Raw genomic sequence first — 19,009 nt, forward strand, 5'->3', positions numbered from 1 at the left:
GTTTCAAAGGTTAAATGTGCAAAACTTTATTTGTGTAGAATAAAATTGTAGATTTGTATAAAAAAAACAGCATGCAAACAAACATATACACTTACGGGTAATTTGTATCAATATAAATGTTTATTTACATGTTCGTTATTAATCTCCTTGATTGTGTTTGTAAGATCAATTTATTGTTACAAGTAAAAAATATATAAATGTTGTAAGACCACCTAGTGAAAAATGACCAAGCTATAATAGTAATTACAACAATTAGGTGAACAAATAACCATCAATAATATAATCCTCTATAACTCTAGTGTGTTAAAATGTAGTAAAAATGTATGTACCTACTTAAAATAATTCTTAAGTGACAGGATTTAAAGCTGGAAACTTGTAATCCATAACTACGTACAAACCACTGAGCCAAATAAACATAATAATTTACTGTGAAAAATATTTCATTGTAGGTAAGTGTTTATATCCTAGGAGTGTAACATCTTTTAAAACTTGCAATATTTATTTTTGTGACTATTAAATTTATTACTAAATGTACTCGTGATTATATTGATGATTTGCATTTCGAAGTCACCATTAATTTATCAGATTTTCATTATTTTTCATGCACATACATTTCTCCATATCTTAAATTGTTTTCATTTTATTAGATGCAGTCTGTATACTCTCATCATAATTCTTTACAGCTAGAAACAGTAACAAGGTAATTTTTCTCAAATAATTCATCAGAAATATTTCAACACTCCAAATCTGATCCCAGAACATAATTCATTACATCAAAATTCAGTATTTAACAAAATATATAGGTAATCCATAATAATCTACATTTACTTATGCCTATTATAAATTGTGGTGAGTAAGAAGCTATAAAAGAAATACAATTAGTCACTATGTTCTGTCATACAAACTACATCAATTGACATGATTTTTTTCTCTAAATATTTCATCAACATAAATAGGCACTTCAAGTATGTTTTATAATGAACACATATTTGAAAGATAAATAAAGAGTTGACAAAAAAATACACAACACTTTATTTTTTACTACAGGCATTATCTCATTACTATTTTGCTTTAATTGCTTTTTTCAATGCAAATGTGTAGGAATTGTTTTCCCAACTTGTAGCTGATCATTTATTACATTAATTTACATAAAAAGTAATTTAATATTTTTTCTGTAATTTTACATATTTGCGAAGTTTCAAATGGTTTAGCGTTAAGTCTCCTTAATGAAATATGTACATAAATAAATTTTTTTACCAAGATATTTATGTAAATGATATAACATTATTTACATTTTGGTTAATACCACCTCTATTAAATGTTAAATTTATTTATTATACTGTTGTCATTAGTTTTTTTTATAAAAGTCATTTCACACAAAATCCTGGATAAAAAGAATTAGTGTGGCAGCTAGCCATGAAAATTAATACCATATGTTCTTTATCTCTGAAATTTATATGGCATATGTATGTATGTGTGTGTATATATATATACATACACACACACATACATAACTATATATTTGTACGAATAAAATATAAACTGCAAGGCTTTCAATATTATTACACTTGAATGTGATTGTTAAATGGACAAAGTCATAAGACCCACTTGGCTGACCCAGCCACAGGCTGGAAACAGTGGATGATGATGCTTAATATAAATTTTGGTGTGTGGTAGACAAATACATGTTATAAATTGAGGTAAAACTAAGCATGACTCCCTAAATACTTCATTTGGAGCTAACAAGACATATTTTACATCACTAGATTATTACTTGTTACCATGGGCACCCATACCTGGGGCAAAGCAACCCCCCCCCCCCCCACCCTTGACAGAGAAAGACAAAAATGTAGTTACGTAAAAGTCGTCCAACACTGAAATATTTTCACGTAGAAGAATTTAAATATATGTGCCTACTTACAAATCACCATTTGTCTTCCAAAATATTTAAAACACCATATACCTCCAGATCTCACTTCCCCCTCCCCCCCCCCCCCTTCAAAATATCACATGGGTGCACTTGCTTGTTACATAAGTATACAAACACATTTGTAACTTTTCCATGCATCTGAATTACTTAGTTTGATATGCTACATATTTTCTATTCATGTTGAAAACAACTGCGGTTACGTTCAGGTTTTTTTTTTGTTAAACTGCATTAAATCACTGTGGCCCAATTATGACAACAAAACATATTAAAAATTATAAAATGCACAAATATGTAAATATAATAAGAACATAGACAATTAAGTACTTGTGAATGTAACAAGGGACAACTCTTTGCAATATGTCCAGAGTTATTTATTTAGTTTCAATTTAGTGAAAAACCAGAGAAATAAAACAATACAATGAAAGAATGAGTGATCTGACAAGCTATGGAATGTTTGCTATTTAAAGATAAACAAAGCAATGACAAATTCATTAAACCAGAAAATGAAGTTCATTAGGTGTGGTTCACATCAAACATGCTTTTATTCAATGAACGACGAGCAATATCAGGAGCCTTATTGTTTTCCTACAAACATAATACATCCAATAACATTTAGTCCTGTCAAACAGTTTTAGAAGTTCTATCTTGCGAAGTCATAAGTTTTTGTTAAACACTTCTGTAGCAAACACACATTCTGAAATTATCCATCACTGCAATTTACATGTAAATTATTTCATATGAAATACAAAAGATTACTATCCAAACACAACCCACAATTTTTTTTGCTAAATCTAAATTAAATGACACTTCCTTCAAAAAAGCTATAAGCCTACTATTTATGTTACAATTTTTTTCATTTTCTTGCACACTTTGTTGCTGCTTCTTCCAACACGTTTTTTACTTAGCTGTCGATTGAAATGATTCAATCTTAAAAAAGTCCTTATTCTTACAAATGAAGCAACCAATTTCTTCTCAACAGCAGGCATTTTTACATTACTAAACCACAGCACGAAGACAAAATCAAAACAAGCACGCAATTTCACAGTTTTGTTTACTTTGAAGGTCTAGCGGATACGTCATATCACGGAAACACCCGAACGACCAAACTCGTTTTTCTTCTGTTGAGACGACCTGGTATCTAATGACCTTGTTCTATTCTAGAACTTTGCGCCGTTTTGAACCACGACGGCACGTCCGCCATCTTGTCACGGAGAGCAGCTGGGCTGGAGGGGGAGGGGGAGTGGGAGTGGTCCCCCCTCGCTCCCCCGCGCCTAGGAGCGCCGCCAGCCCAGGCGAGTGTCGGCGTGGACTCGCGGGCGCAGCTCCCGTGCGTCTGGCGAACGGAAATTTGGTTATGCGAAGCAATATCGAAGGGGAAGTGAAGGGAAATGAAAGTGATGGCGATTCGTGCTGGTTTAGGTGTGTCGAGGGTTTGTACAAAAAAAAATCTTGCCATTCGTAAACTACTATATTCGACGTCTTTAACGTTCGTATGCCTAAACAACAAAGACACTAACTTATTTTGTATGTGAATTTGGCAAGTTCACCACGTTATCATGGTATGTATATATATTATTTAATGAAGAGACACTTCATGATAATGAGCTCCATTAAAAGGTACCAGTAATTTAATACATGTACTATCGTGCATTCCAACCAATCAGGAACACTTTTGAATTACTGACAATAATTTTAATCTAGGCAAGAAGTTCTATGATAAAACCACATAGTTCTTAAAAATAGACGCAGTTATGTGATCTTGGTTTTATAAAGATTAATATTTGGCAGTTAATTTGAAAAATTAATCAGTATGGAAAATAATAATGCAAAATTATGCAGCTATGACCCAATGTAAAATTTCATTCGCAATGCTTCATGAAACTGGCTGTAAGCCAAGGAAATAGTTTGTTTGTAGTAAAATTCCTGATTGCATAACAATGCGTCAAAATTATTTCATGTAATCGGATTAACCCCAACGTAGTTGGTGCCGGCAAGAGATCGTGTAGATTTTTTAATTAATTAAATTTAATTGGGACTTAAAAGCCCCTACACACGATCCGATGGCATTACCATGCCGCGATTGGAAATAGCGTATCTATTTCCAGATTCCCGGAACTCATGTCCAGTACTGGTTCTCTGGTGTTTGGCATGTAAAAGAACCATCCAATCTCCTAATCGGATTTATGCCCTGGACGGGATCAGTTGTCCGAGGTAGTTAGATGTAAGTGCGGGTGTGAACCTTAAAGTTGACAGTTCGGTCTTAACCAGGCGGAACTGTCGTGTGTGAGAAAGGACGGTTGACTGATCAGTCGGAACTGACAGACTGACGAACTGATGGTTTTCCTTCAAATCTGACTGTAGGCTTGAGAGCCCTCAGTCCGAACTGCCGTGTGTGGGAACAGCGTCTCGCCAGTCATAACTGTCAGTCCAAACAATCAGTCCATCACCTAAATATAGTTTCAGACATTGTTGTTTATACACTTTGTTTGCTTTTCTATTTTTTTTTACTTTTTCTATCTAAAAGTGCAACTGCAAAGCAAAATCCAAAGTTTCTTCCGTATTCCACGATGAAACGATACATACAACAGCAACAGCAACAGCAACCAACAAGACTGATCGTGTGTGAGGAAGGCCTCAGTTCTGTCCAAACTGCCAGTTCGGCCTGTTCAGTTCGAACAGAGCACAGCACCTGACTTATCGTGTGTAGGCCTTAACATGTCTGCAACGAGGTCATGGCGACACGCGACAGATACCTGGGGTATCGGCCACAGCGCACGTTAATGAACCATTTCAGAACTTGCCTGGCGTGTTCTAGTGATCTCTGGAAACAGGTTTCACAAACGTGAGGAGCGAGATTAAGACCCGTTTCCCCTGAAACGTGAGCTCTAGTGTCTCACGGCGCCCGCCTACCTGGGCACACACGCGGTGTGCACAGCTTCAGGAAATAACCCCGGGATTTTGAAAACTGCTCAAGATATCAAAATGGGGTCTATTTACGTAAAATAATTTAAGAATACGCTGAGGTTGGATGAGTAGCGTTTTTAGTTTTCAAACTCTGTTTTTAGAAATGTGAAACAGCATCAAACGCGCGTTTTCAGGATAATAGTTAGGCAAGGCGTGAACACCCAGTACAGATTATTGAAAGCACTCATGGGCTTTGCATTACACCTTTATCTTCGTTTCTCTGACATCTAATGTTATGGTACTGCTGAAATCTCATAGTTCTATGCACTACGAGGAGACTGTGCGCTAGTTCAGAGCCTTGCGCTTAGAGGCGGCACCACGCTGGAAGCACCAACGAGCGTCACACTTATGCACTCCGCCTCAATAACACAAATACTCCCCTGACTAGGCCCTGACACACTCTCAAACTTTTCCTTCCAACCATATTTCACAACAAAGTTTGAGGTGTAATTCTGGAAGGAATGTGGCTTACAATTTTCTTCATTAAATAAAGTGTCAGATAACCTCAAAAATGTATGTAATATCACAGTTTATTACTGGACTAAGCCATATTTTACTTTACAATTTTTACTTACGTTAAAATAATAATTATTGACACTCTTCGATGGAAAATTTAGATACATTTTTGTGAGTCTCCTAACAATTAGAACAATGTAATTTTAAATAAATTAAATACTCCTTGCATTATAAAATGGATTCATTGCGATATTTAATTTTAAAGTCACATCATTCACATTTTTTCCCAGCTAAGTTACTTTGCAGTCAGCAATCTTATGAACGTTATTTTGCCTTCATAACCTCTTTATTCGTCCGCCAACTTTTTAAAGATTTTGGAGGAGGGGGGGTGGACGGAAACATATACAATTTTCACTTTTCGGGAAGCACGATTCAGAATTGGCTGATTCCATCGAACATCCAACAAATTCTAGAACACGTCATTTACATAAAATATTTTATGTTAACTCCAGGAGAGTTTGTCCCGAGTTACTCAGAAATGAGTTCCCGAACGTGAAATGTCCATCACCGGACTACTCCACCTGCCCGGTGTTCGGTGTTTGGTATTGTGATATACTGGCTTCTCGACTCAGGAGAGCCCGACTGCTGCTGGGCTGTCGGTACCTGGTTTCATGATCGGCAACTCGCTCTCAAACCAAACATGGATTGGAAGTGCGGTGGCGTCGATCGCGTATAAGCGGGATATTCACGCATTTACTTTTTAAGATCCACTTGAATTATTCTTAAAGTAAATTAAATGTTTTTGTTTAACTGCTAGTAGTCCACTATATGCAGTTCATTAAAATATGAGATTTAGATTGCATAAATAGAAGGTAGAAATGGTTATGTCCGGGCGAACGAGCTCTACAAGCGCTAAGGGCGACACTGATTCGCGCAACACATGCCTCTTCGCCTCTACGTGCCAGGTAGGCCTATAACGCGTCTCTAGATGCTGTCCTATAATTTTATGCTGGAATATCAAAGATAAAGGTTCCCTTCACTTACCTATACCCGTTACATAACTAGGTTTAGATTCACGCCTAAAACAGGTCTGTGATGACACCCGTGAAAACACCCGTTTTATCCTTTTTCACTATCCTAAAATCTACATGTTAAAAACGAAACTTGTGAGTGCAATGGCTCTTAAATGCTATTTGTAATCGGACACCTTCAGTAAATTTTGAGCAGTTTTTAAATGGCACTGTTAACACCTGGAGCTCTGCACGCCCTCCACCATCATGGATTTTTCCATCGTTTTTTATTATTAGAATTTAGAACTATTTATCCCAATTTTTGGTATTTAAAAGCATAAATCATACCTCCCATAACTACTATACCGTGTCGCAACCACGCATTTACTAACAAGCTGTAAGCTTCGAGAGCAAATAACGTATTATTTCACGCGGGCGACTGCAACTATCATGATAACCAGACCAGTTCACGAGTGTTGACTTCAACAAGCAGCCAAAGCTAAGTCGTGTGCCATGTCGAGCCAGAAAGCTTAGAACGGAAGCTTTGTTGCAAGGGGAAAGGCCTAAGGGAGAGTAACTCTGGCCAAGCCCCGCGCCAAGGGGACAAGGCTTCGTTCCAACTTCCCTGGGAGGCTGCTGGGAGCGAAAGTTCTCCAGCGGGACCAAGAGGACCATCTGTCTGCGTGACCGAGTGGAGGTGTGTGAAAATCAAGACGCGGGCGAGCGAACAATGGGGAGAGATGCGCTTGGAAGCGTCAGTTGCGCTGAAGCGTGCCCGAAGCTCCGACAACCTGGTTTCCGCACGGATTCACGCGCGCGTGCCGGCGAGGAAGAGAGAGTGTGTGGAATCCATGGCACGCGCCTCGTAGCTGCATCTTCTACCCAGCAGTTGCCAAGACCCTTATCTGATCATACTCAAGTATCTCACACGACACTTTTTTTTTTTTTAATTTTCTCGTCATTACTATTATTTAAAGGCTATTTATAAAATTTCAACCCTTTACCTTCCATTAATTTGTAGTTCTGCCACAAATATATTCAACAGATATTACCTTCAAGGGGGAGGTCGGCTACTCGTCATCACCTATGTCGTCTGGATTCACAAGTCTTTTATGCTAACGTTAATCACCATGCAGTGGTTGGTGCGGCGGCAAGAGTTCGGTTCGTAATGCGAGGGTCGCGGTTTCGAGTACCCGTGCGGAATATTTTTCTTTGGCTTCTTTTCAGTTTTTTTTTACGATACATACGCCACAAATGAACCGAAATAATGCATAATGTATTTTATTTATTTATATTCTTACAAAAGGCATAGGGCGTCATAATTTTTATTATATATGTATTTTGATTAATTACAATTCCTTCTTGGAAAGTTATTCACAATCCCAAATTTTTCATGATTATGCGCCTGTTAAAATAGTGACGCAGAATGCCTTTTGTGAAAATATAAATTGGTTTAATACATCATGAATTATTTCTGTTCATTTGTGGCGTAGTATCGTAAAAATTGAAAAGCCAAAGAAAAATGTTTCTGCGCGGGGACTCGAACCGTGATCCTCACGTTACGAATCTGAACTCTGGCCGTTGCGCCAACTACCGCTCAAAGATTTCGCTAACATGAATAACTTTTGTATTGATCGATCCGCGACGAAAATTTTATTTCGTAAACGCTTGGCCATCTAGAGCTCCCGCCTGCGCCGGTGACGAGTAGCCGACCTGACCTTGTAAGTAAATATCTGTTTGAGATATTTGTGGTAGAAAAAAAAAATCAAGGAAGGTATCTGGTTAACATTTCAGTTTTAACCCTTAAATAATAGTAATGACGAGAAAATGAAAAAAAATATTTTCACATAGTCAGTGTTAAGGGTGTAGTGTCATTAATTATTTTGTGGCCATGATTTGAGTTTAATTTCGTGATACAACTGTAAGTCTAAGTTTATAAATGATTTCATGTGGTCATACGTCAATTATTATATAATGCTCTTAAATACTTGAAAGGTAGATTTAAATGGGTTATTGTAAAAAATACATGAGCTCTATTGAGGGAGGAAATTGCGAGAAAATTGTGACATACTAATTTACAAGAAACCTTTTAAGGTGAAATAAATTATTTTGTATTCTTGACATGTCAACACAATGATCGCCCAAGATTCGGTCACTTTGTTTTAGGAGTTGTTACCACTGGTTTCTAGTCCCTAGGGCGTTTCAAATTACTCGTATTCCCGTGTTGCCAAATAATATAGTTTTTCAGATATCTACCCATTCGTTTTTTTTCCTGTGGATAATTTGATGTGTTCCAAGCTTCTAAGTATACCGTCGCGGATGTACGTACTTGGTGTGTGGCAAGCGTTAAAATAAATTGATAAATAATAATTTATTGATCCAAACAGAGAAACACATTTGTATTGGAAAACAGCGTTTTTTTAAGTATTGTTTAATTTTTTTTCACGTTAGCTTTCAGTAAAAAAGTGTCCCTTTGGGTAAATATTTATGGAGCTACGTTTTAATATCCTAAGTAGCGCCGCCAGATATGCGAATCAACAAGTAGGCATGAATGTGTTTGACACAGCCAATTATGGTGAAGACGATACAGTCCTTAACTTAAATCGATAAAATGATTTGGCATTATTATGCCATGTTTATTTGTTTTCACTTGCAAAAGTTTTTCATCGCCACTTCAAAACTAATATTTCAGTCACCACAAAATATCTGTCTGTGTGAATTCTTGCAAAATATTAGTGTTGCTCAAAAAAAGATTCCTATACCTTGTGTCAAAAATAAACGTCAAGTCCAGACCAGTTGATAGGCCAATTAATTACGCTTATAAGTAAAACAAATTAAAAAGTTCGTAGTTTTTGAGTTATATGCATTTTTCAAAAAGTTTTAAAATCTCCGCCCTGCATCAAATTATTAGATACTGTGACTGAAAATTTGTGTTAGGCAAACATGACTAACCCTGCTATTGATAATTCATAATAGAATCGAATATGATACACCTACTTTAATTAAGCTTATTTAAACGGTAATGATACTATTTTTCTATGTTACTGCTTCTATGTTTCTATAATTATTATAAATACTACAATGATTACATGGAAGCTTGACTTTGAAATATCCAGTAGGTATATGTGCCTCTTAAAATTACTTACAGAAGTATTGCAGTCTAAATATAAAATAAGTAAATTACACGTAATGAACTACTTATTTTATCTAATTCATATTATTCTGTAAATAATGAAAATTACGGGTGCGTAACATAGTGCTGAAACTAGTTATCGCTTGAATGTATGTCAATATTATTCAGTTTCTAATGTGTGCTTTAGTTTTTTTTTTTAAGTATTACTTTAGATTATGGTGTATTTTTCCTTTGTCAATTTTAAATATTAAAATTATATATATGTGTATATATATGACTTGTTACATAGCTTTATAATCTGGTATCTACCATAGTAAAAGGTTCTGTGGTATATTTAAAAAAAAAAAATATATATATATATATATATATATATATATATATATATATAAGTTCTCGCAATGTATAATTAGGTACTGTGTGCACTGTAGTAGACTAACCGACAGAATCATTACTGTCAACTTACATGTAGTTTCAAGTGCTGCTGTGTATCCGAATAAAGCATGGCATTTTTTTCTACTGTAATCACCCGTCTAACGTAACGTTGTGCAGACGAATGTTCCGCGGCATAAAGTAGGTTACTGGCGGAAGACGTTTAGCGCCCAAGTGATGGCCATTTTAAAATTGTGTTTATGCAGTCTGCTCAGAATCCACTTTTGTAAACCTTCCGGGTTGTAAATCGTTCATCGAAAACCAAACATTTCGCAGCCTTAAGATAATATAATGCACGCTCATAAATTTTGAATGTTTTTATTATTTTTTTGTATTTTTACCTTCTATCGCGTGGATAGAATAATTTAAAAGTTTTGGCTAAAAATAATGTATTTACTAACACATATTGCATAATTATCACATTGCATATATATCACAGTACATATATACATTTATCAAAACACATATATCACATTATATATATCTTAATATATATAAATCCAGTGTCCTGATGTTTGTTTCCAGTGAACTCTTCATCAAGTCAACCGATTTCGATGAAAATAGGCATTTATGTGTAATTTTTTCCAACTTGAGAGATAGGATAGTTTTTATTTCGATTAATGTTCTCAATAATTAATAATAAATAATAAATAATAAATAATAAATAATAAATAACCGATCGCCACGGGTAAACAAAAAATCATAGATCATAAACATACAAACAGTAATTGTGTGACATTTCTCTATGTCCAACACACTCTCATATAGCGCTATCCAGTTTGCTTTAACTCGCAGACCATAAAGCTCCATGTGTTTAGCCCGGACATCAGGTTGTCCTAGAACTCAGTGTGAAGCCGAAAACAATTGTCAGGCCAATTAATTACATTTCTGAATCAAAAACAAGAAAGAAAATGTGTTGTAGTGTTTGTGTTACAGGCGTTTTTTTGAAAATTTTTATAATACCCACCCTGCAACCATTTATAGATACCGTTTTATATTATTATTTATAGTTACTCATTTTTTGTTGCACAATCAATAATAACCATACTATTGATAATACTTCAAAGTAAAATCAAACGAGAATTTTTTTGGGGAAAAAATTGTTTGCGTGACTTATGAGGCAAGCATTTCTAACCTGATAACTTAGACAATCCATACTATGAAAACTATACTACGCAAACTTAGCAAGTTTTTTTGGTACAATATAGCTTATCGATTGGTACCGGAGCTTCCCCAGGGTAAAAAACGTCCTGCTTATCCAAATAATTTTGGAAAAATAATTAGTACTATATACTAATGGAAAATGTTCTTTACACTGAACAAAAAACTTTTGAAACATATCAGCTTACATGCACATTAACTTATCACACGTAACAAACACATTAGTGGATGGATTCATTTGCTTTTACTGCATCATAAGTCAAGTGCCATGTCAGTCGTCTCAAACATGACAGTTTAAAAATTAGTACCGATGGATTTAATAATCACAAACTGTCACTTTCAAAGCAACACGTTTTTTTTCCATAGATACTGACAACCACACGATGTTGTTGACAAACATGTTTGATAAAACAGTGATGGACTGTATATAGACCACTAGTAATACTTTTGAGTACCTCTTGTGAAGCTGATAATCACTAATCATTTTTAACTTTTTGTATCAATTTTTTTTTTTGGAATTTTTCTCGTCTTTATCAACCCGGGTTTATCCGGAGATCTCGGTCAAAACTGTTCGACTTTACGAGGTTATAATTACGCAAAGGGCCGCAATGTACTTTCACCAAATGAAGCGTAATGAAAGTCCTGGCACTGCCATTGTTAAACTGGCCTGAAAGGGGATGAGGGTAAAGGACGCTGGGTACAGTTGGTTGGGGAGGGGATGGTGAGAGAGGAGGGCGCTGGGTTCGTGTTCATTGCACCGTCACCTGCCTGTAACGGTACAAGGGAATTAGTCGTTGTGCACTAATTGACCGTAAGGGCCCTTCCTACTTGTTCGTCGTATCTGCATGCTCAGTCCTGTACGCACTGTTAAAGATTTTCACCTTAAATTTACAAAGAACGCTGGTTACAAATTATCCAAGGATATTCTTTAATTTTTTGATCATTATCTTCGAAGATTTACGGGTAAAAATGCCATTATCGTTAAACATGAATTCGTTAGTCTTTGTTTGTAAGAAATATTAAAAACCTGTGCAAAACCCATGCAAAAAATCAGTTATTTCTTCCATGGTTTTTACGAAGATTCTTTTATCTGGAATAATGACGCTTTCTTCGTTTATTTCTGACGAATTCTTCGTTGAAAAGTCCGTAAATCTACTGCAATTTCTAACAGAGTAGGTGTGATATCCTCCTTTTCCAATTTAACATTTTATTTATGCATTGGAGGGTATATTTGATTTTTCTTTCATACATACTCACTAAATCAAACCAACTAAATCTAGAAGCGGATCATGAAAATTTCCTGCTCCCGCTGGGAGTATGAATGTACGGAATCGGTTTGATAACAATTGGAAACTAATAAAAACTTTTGCAACTGCACCATTCTTTGTACGATAGCCCCTCCCGGAGAAGCGGTCTTCCCGGAGCCGCCCCTGTGTCCACGAAGGCGAGATGAAAGCGTGGCTGCAGAGCTCCAGAAATATCCTCCATGTAAACAGATGCAAGCTGTTTGGGTTAGCTCGAGTGTGCATAGTTTTTGACAAACACGAATTCCAAATTAGTCTGCATCCTGGAATCCTATGTTCCCCAAAATAAATTTACCCTTTAAGTCGTGTTTGTTTTTTTAGCATGTAACAAAATTCAATTTTTTTATCACACTTGCATGCAAAGTAATCAATATCCAGCGTCGAAATAAGTCAATCGTAGGCTTTTACACTGATGGTATTAAGTAAGAAGCATTTCCCACATGCTAGTGCACGCATGATAAGATATGTAAATCCTTTATACCCACGTGAAGTAAATTTAATGTCGATTTTCCGGCGGTGGTTTACACTCGATCTTTTCGGACGTTGCCTTCAAGCATGTGGGTTACCTTGGGGTACTTCCGTTTTCCCCACCAGTGAATGCAGTCGCTGCTCCATCCACATTACTCCCTCCCCCTCCCCCTCCAATCGGCCTTGTTGAGCTCTATGTCGAGGATACCTTAAACCACAATTATATCATTTATTGAAGAACCTGAGCAAAAATCTTTACAAGTACACGCTTCGAAAAGTATAAACTTAAAATATCATTATTTTATCTGCTGGTTTCTGTCGACAAGGCAAGGTTTTATGCCAAAAATGTGTGCACAGTTGCTTTAAGGGGTTAGCAGGACCTTTCCTAAATGATTTTGCTCGTATAATTTACTAGTGATTTTATATAAATCCGTAATTTAACTATGATATTTGTCTATTAATACGAATTTAATAAGTTTACATTACGATTTTTATAAACTTAAAAGGCAAATGTAAATTTTAACGCTGACATGAACAATGACGATGTATTTGTGCTTTGAATTAACCGTTCTAATGTAGCTTAATCTTCAATCTCAGACCAAAATCTCAGACCAAAATGAAACTTTAATATTGTGACATTTTCAAAATATATTTTGAGATTATATCTCCAAATTATTTGTTGGACACAATTGGAATTAATTTTCCGTCCTATATTACCCCTCTAACTCTGTTGTCAGAACATAATTGGAGAAAAAAAATATTGCTGTGTGTGAGGGCCTTAATGCAAGTCCCTTGAGTGCTTTCTAGTATATGTACAGGTTGTTTCATTACTCTGAAAACACTCCTATTAAAACACAGTTAAGAAACTATATATGAAAACAGAACTACTCATCCGCCGTCAGCGTATTCTTAAAAGCTTTTTTTTTTTTTTAAACAGACCCCACTGGGTTATCTTGAGTAGTTTTCAAATCGCTTGGTTTCTCCTGAAGCTCTGCACACCGTGTGCCTGCCCAGGTAGGCCGGATCTTTAAATACCGCCGTAAGATGGCGGGGCATACAATGTCAGGGCGGATTAAGGAGGACGTGTTTAGAAATCTCGCGTCGTGTCCTTGGGGTCGGAACTCACTGCCACCGAGGACAACCTGTTCCAGCCGAGACGAAACCAGGGCTGCTTCCGAATACCAGCCCGATGGATCCCTCAGCTACACTGTTTAAAATTACAGTAAATTTACGGATTTTTCAAATAAGAATTCACATATAATAAAAGAAGAGTGCTTCGTAATTACATATAACTGTATATTCGTAAAAACAACGCTGTATTAAAACTTCGGATGTTTTTCCCGGTGTAAACTGAGTAAACTAACACATGAAAGAAATAAACGTCTTTTTGCATGAGTCCTAACAAGTTTTTAAATCTTTTTCTTCTTGTAGATTCATATTAGCAGAAAGTGAACTTTGTACTCCTAATTTTACGAAAATAACTATAAAAGTTACGAAGATACCAAAATTAGTTGTGACCAGGCTTCTTCGTAAATTTAAGATGAAAATATTTAACGTGTAAGGGATCCAATAAAAATGACCGTAGTGGACGCGATCATCTTTGCGTCACACACATATATTGTTTCAGAGCTGCGGCAAAAAAATTGTTGAAAACTTTGAGAGTTTGATTTATAAACCAAATAGATACAGAAAAAACGTAAATAGAAAATATTACATATTGGTGAAAAACTTTAACGGTATTTAGTGCAAATTATATGTAAGAAGTATCGCAATTTTTTTATTTCTATCGCTAACCATTTATAACATCAACGCTACATTAAATTTGTATTTTTTTTTTTAAACCAATAGTCGTTATTTACGTATCGCTGAATCTTCGTAGACATCATGACTCAAAATTGCTACGTGCAACCAACTGTCAACATGTGGTGCTAGCAGTAAAAGTATTCAGCTACCATTCATCCCTTAAGGCTGGGCTACATTTGCAATAACACGCGCAAAAAACGTACGCACGGAAGTTGAATGTACAAAAACAGATAGTAGCTGCCACATTGGAAAATAGCACACGCACAGCAAAACAGCACGCGCACGGCGCACAGAAAGTTCTACTTTTTCTCTGTGCTTTGCGGCCAATCAGCATACAGTACGTCAGCGGCATACAACAATTGAATCGTTTTGATTTGTGCATTTCAAAGATAAAGAGTGAAACTAGTTCAGATATGCATTTATTTTCGAGGAGATTCTACCTAAATGTTTTAAAAACAATACTGGTAAATGAAGTGCTTGGATTTAACTAAACAACTACTGCTGTGCGATATACATGCTGTTTGCGTGCTGTCGCGAATGTCGCCTAGGCTTGGCGTCGTGGCTTTGCTTGCCAGGGCATGCAGGGACGTGTGTGTACTGGGAAACAGCCCGTGTCCGCAGCTCCGCTTGGCGGCTCGAAGGACTTGCCAGTGGAGCCAGCACGTGGTCGCGCCCGGGGGCAACGAACTTAGCAGGGGGGGGGGGGAGGACTATTATAAAACAGGCAGTTAATCTGTTCCAGACACTCGTTGGCGAGGCGGCCGGCACGGAGCCAGTCTCGCGTCCAGCTGTGGCGTGTTTTCAGCGCGAACAAATCGTGATCATCTGGAGGAGGTGCTCTTCTGGAAAAATAAAAATAAAATCCTGAAAATTGTATTATTTAGCCCTCTTGTTCTAGTTCATGATCATTTTTAACGACATTGCGACATTTCTAGTAGTTCACCATTAGAGTATCGTTTTTGGTTAGGTTTGCGACTTATAAAATCGTTCGAACGTTTAGTTCGGTTAGGTTTATCTACATTAAAAAGATTGTAAATTGTTGGTGATCCAGGAACAATTAAAAACACTTAACGGTTTTTTTTTCGGGACATGTAACACTCAGACACGCAATTTTTTTTGTCCAGTATCGAACTTCTTTAAACAAATTAACCGAAAAATCTGCAGTAGCGCGAGGAAAATTGTGCCATGTTTACAGCTGAGCGTGTTTTGCCAGTTGCCCGATGTAGCAACACCGTGAATGTGATTACCGCGAACTGTATTGCCGTCCGTGAAGTGTGTGTCACGCTTACGGTCAGTCGCACCATTAGAGATCCGGCGTGATCCCGAGTCACAAGCTGGTCTGATCATCGATCGACCACATTTTCTGTTGCACCATTGCGTTGTGAGCGCTGAACAAAGATCATTGGGAACTTCGATGTGAACCGACTCTCAGGTCGGTTCGTAGCAAAGATCTCTGATTGATACTACGCCAGCATTTTCACGGACTTTATAGACGTTAATTTAATCAGACGTAAACATTACAGTATCATTTACAAATTTCGTATAAAATATCATGCCTGTATCAAAAATGTTACTTATTCTAGTGTTACAACCTCTTCTCACGCAAAATAATGATATTTGACATTTTTTTATTTAGTTTTAGTTTAGGCCTAGTGTTTTAGTTCATTTCATCATGATTGCTTTCACATTAAATAGAAACAGAATTTTTTTAGTCAAAACGTTTAGAGGGCTGATCCTTAGATCATTCTTGGGCTAAGATCATTGGATCGTGGATCGAAGAGCAGAATGGTGCAACTGGCCATTAGTTTGCAGTACAGTGTGAATTGCATTCACTGTTGCCGGACTGATAATATCTGGCTTCAAGACGTTGGGTGTGCTGGTCATACTGTTTGTCACAAGAACCCACTATAATGGACAAAAAATAAATAAATGAGAAAAAAAAGGATGAACGCGCAAACACACAGAAAACAGCTAAAATCAATCGATGTCAAAAAATTAAAAACATAAGGGGCACAAACAATTCCGCGGATGGAATTAGTCAAATTATTACAGCACATACGGACGAGAGTGGAGCAGGATGGGCCGAACAAATGTTTGTGAACTACACATAGTGTTAATTAAAAGGCGAATGAAAAAAAAATTAGGCCTGTTCATTTACCAATTCATTTTTGATTTTATTCATTATCAATAATCATATTTTCAATGGAGAGTTTCTATTGAGTTTGCGTGGCATGCTTGCGCAGAGGCCGGTATTTGATAAAAATTTACCTTTTATACCTGATGAAAGTATTGCTAATCAAAATTTCTTCCCCCAGCGAAGGAATGTCTAGATCCATCCCCGACAAGGGCTGATGGCAGCTGCCGAAGTGGGAAAGTGTTCTTCCTTTTGTTAATGTGAGTTAAAACATGGCGAAAAAGCACTGTTGGTGAATACAGTTCATTTTTTAAAAATAAATACATTATCATTTTGTTTATTATTGTACGTCATGATAGCCTCTTTTCCCTCATATAAGATGTTGAATTCCAAAAAAATGCCGAAACCTCCATTCTAAGCTGGATACACAGAAAAGAAAAAAAAACTTTTAAAAAAGATTCCTCTGGAAAGCAGTAGCCAAACATAATTTTTCTTACTAAAAAAAAATATTGTAAATTTGTACATCACATTGCTATGTTTATTTGTACATGTATGAAAAAGGTTTTTGGACATAATAATAAAAATTTCTTGCCGCACTTTCGTAAATTGGCGCATAATTTTAAATTTTGATTGGTGGTTTATACAAGCATGATATTTTTAAACCATGGAAAGGATAATCGAGTTTTGTTTTATTATGCTTATAAATGTACACAGTTAATACTGAAAAACTATTCAAGTAACTGTTTACAATTTTTTTTTTTTTAACTAATGTAGGTACTGGTACAATACACAGCATAAATGCCCTGGCGAGAATCTGATCACAGTAATATTACGACAATTTTTTTGTAGTCATATAGATGCATTTACAAAAAAAATTACAGCGTACACTCTTGGACAGGGATAGGAAACTAGTAGTGGTTTTCCTTTCTTACGACGCGGCGGGGAATATTTGTGAGAGCTAACTAACCTCTTCCACAAGGGCACGGAAACAGGCGGATCTCAGGGAACACTTCACTATCGCGTCTGCTGCTTTCACAAAATACACGAAACGTAACAAATGGCAACCAATGAGATCGCTTTACAAAGTTACGTAATTTTATTTTTAATTTTAAAAATAAATATTATGCTTCGGGTTCATAGCACAGACAGAATTTACTTATATAATAAAATTAAACGCCAAAGTAATAATGTGACACTATATATTCTTGTACTTGAAATAATTTGTAACAAATTTAGAACATAAACATGCATGGCTACCACCGCAGCCAAGTACTCGGCTTCTGTTGGTCGCACGGAGCAACGTAAACTGAAGAGCTCAGCACTGCCGAGCTAATCCGTGCGGGTGCGTCTCCGTCTGCGTACTTCTACAAGAAGTTCTTTTCCGCGAGATCCGTCTCCGTGTCACTACGGAACGGGCCTGAACCAGGAAGGGAAGGGCAGGAGGGGACCGGGATTGGGGGAGTCCAGAAAGCCCAGCTGACTCAGCGGCGCGTCGGTGCGTGCGTGGGACGGACTTCCCCGCGCTCGGACGCCGGGTATCGACCCAGCCGCCCCGTCGCCGCGGGCTGCGGGGGTGCTGGCTAGGGGCGCAGGGTTTGACGCATCGTCGGGTGTGCGGCGCGGGCCGACTGCGCTCACATCGAATGGCGTGCAACAAATTCCCCACGTAATGAAATCCTACAGAACCTTAAAGTTCAAATTCAAACGATGGCCACACTTTTTTTTTTTTCCAAACACAGATTTTCAGCTAAATTAGTAAACTTTAAAAATAAAATCTAACACTAAAAAACTATATGCTAGAGCTTCACGACTTGAATTTGTGACGGTACTGTCAGCGGGTACTCGGTCTTTGGGTCCGCATAGCCTCCAGCGATGCTGTCCGGGACTGTTCTGAGCCGTATCGTCAGAATATTGGTCGGCACAGCGTCTTCGACATCACATTTACGTGAATTATAATTTTATACCCTCGCCATAGATAAGGGGTTCGCCTCGTCAGGGGTGTGTAGGTGTGTGTGTGTGTGTGTGTTAGTGAGGCGGGATGATAAGCATGACGCTCGCTGGTGCTTCTAGCGCGGTATAGCCTCTAAGTGCAAGGCTCTGAACTGACGCGCAATCTTCACGTCGTCACAGGATAACTGTGAAATTTGAGCGGTGACCGTAACATTAGATGGCCGAGAAATGAAGATAAAGGTGTAATGCAAGTCTCTTAAGTGCTAT

General features: G+C 37.1%; 1 protein-coding gene across 1 annotated transcript in view; it reads left to right on the forward strand.

The window, feature by feature from the left end:
* Positions 1-19,009, forward strand: part of LOC134546296 (GRAM domain-containing protein 2B-like) — a 365,293-nt gene that overhangs the window by 205,709 nt on the left and 140,575 nt on the right. The gene's annotated exons all lie outside the window — the stretch shown is intronic.

The sequence above is a fragment of the Bacillus rossius genome, chromosome 1 (assembly GCF_032445375.1).
Source record: "Bacillus rossius redtenbacheri isolate Brsri chromosome 1, Brsri_v3, whole genome shotgun sequence".
NCBI lineage: Eukaryota > Metazoa > Arthropoda > Insecta > Phasmatodea > Bacillidae > Bacillus > Bacillus rossius.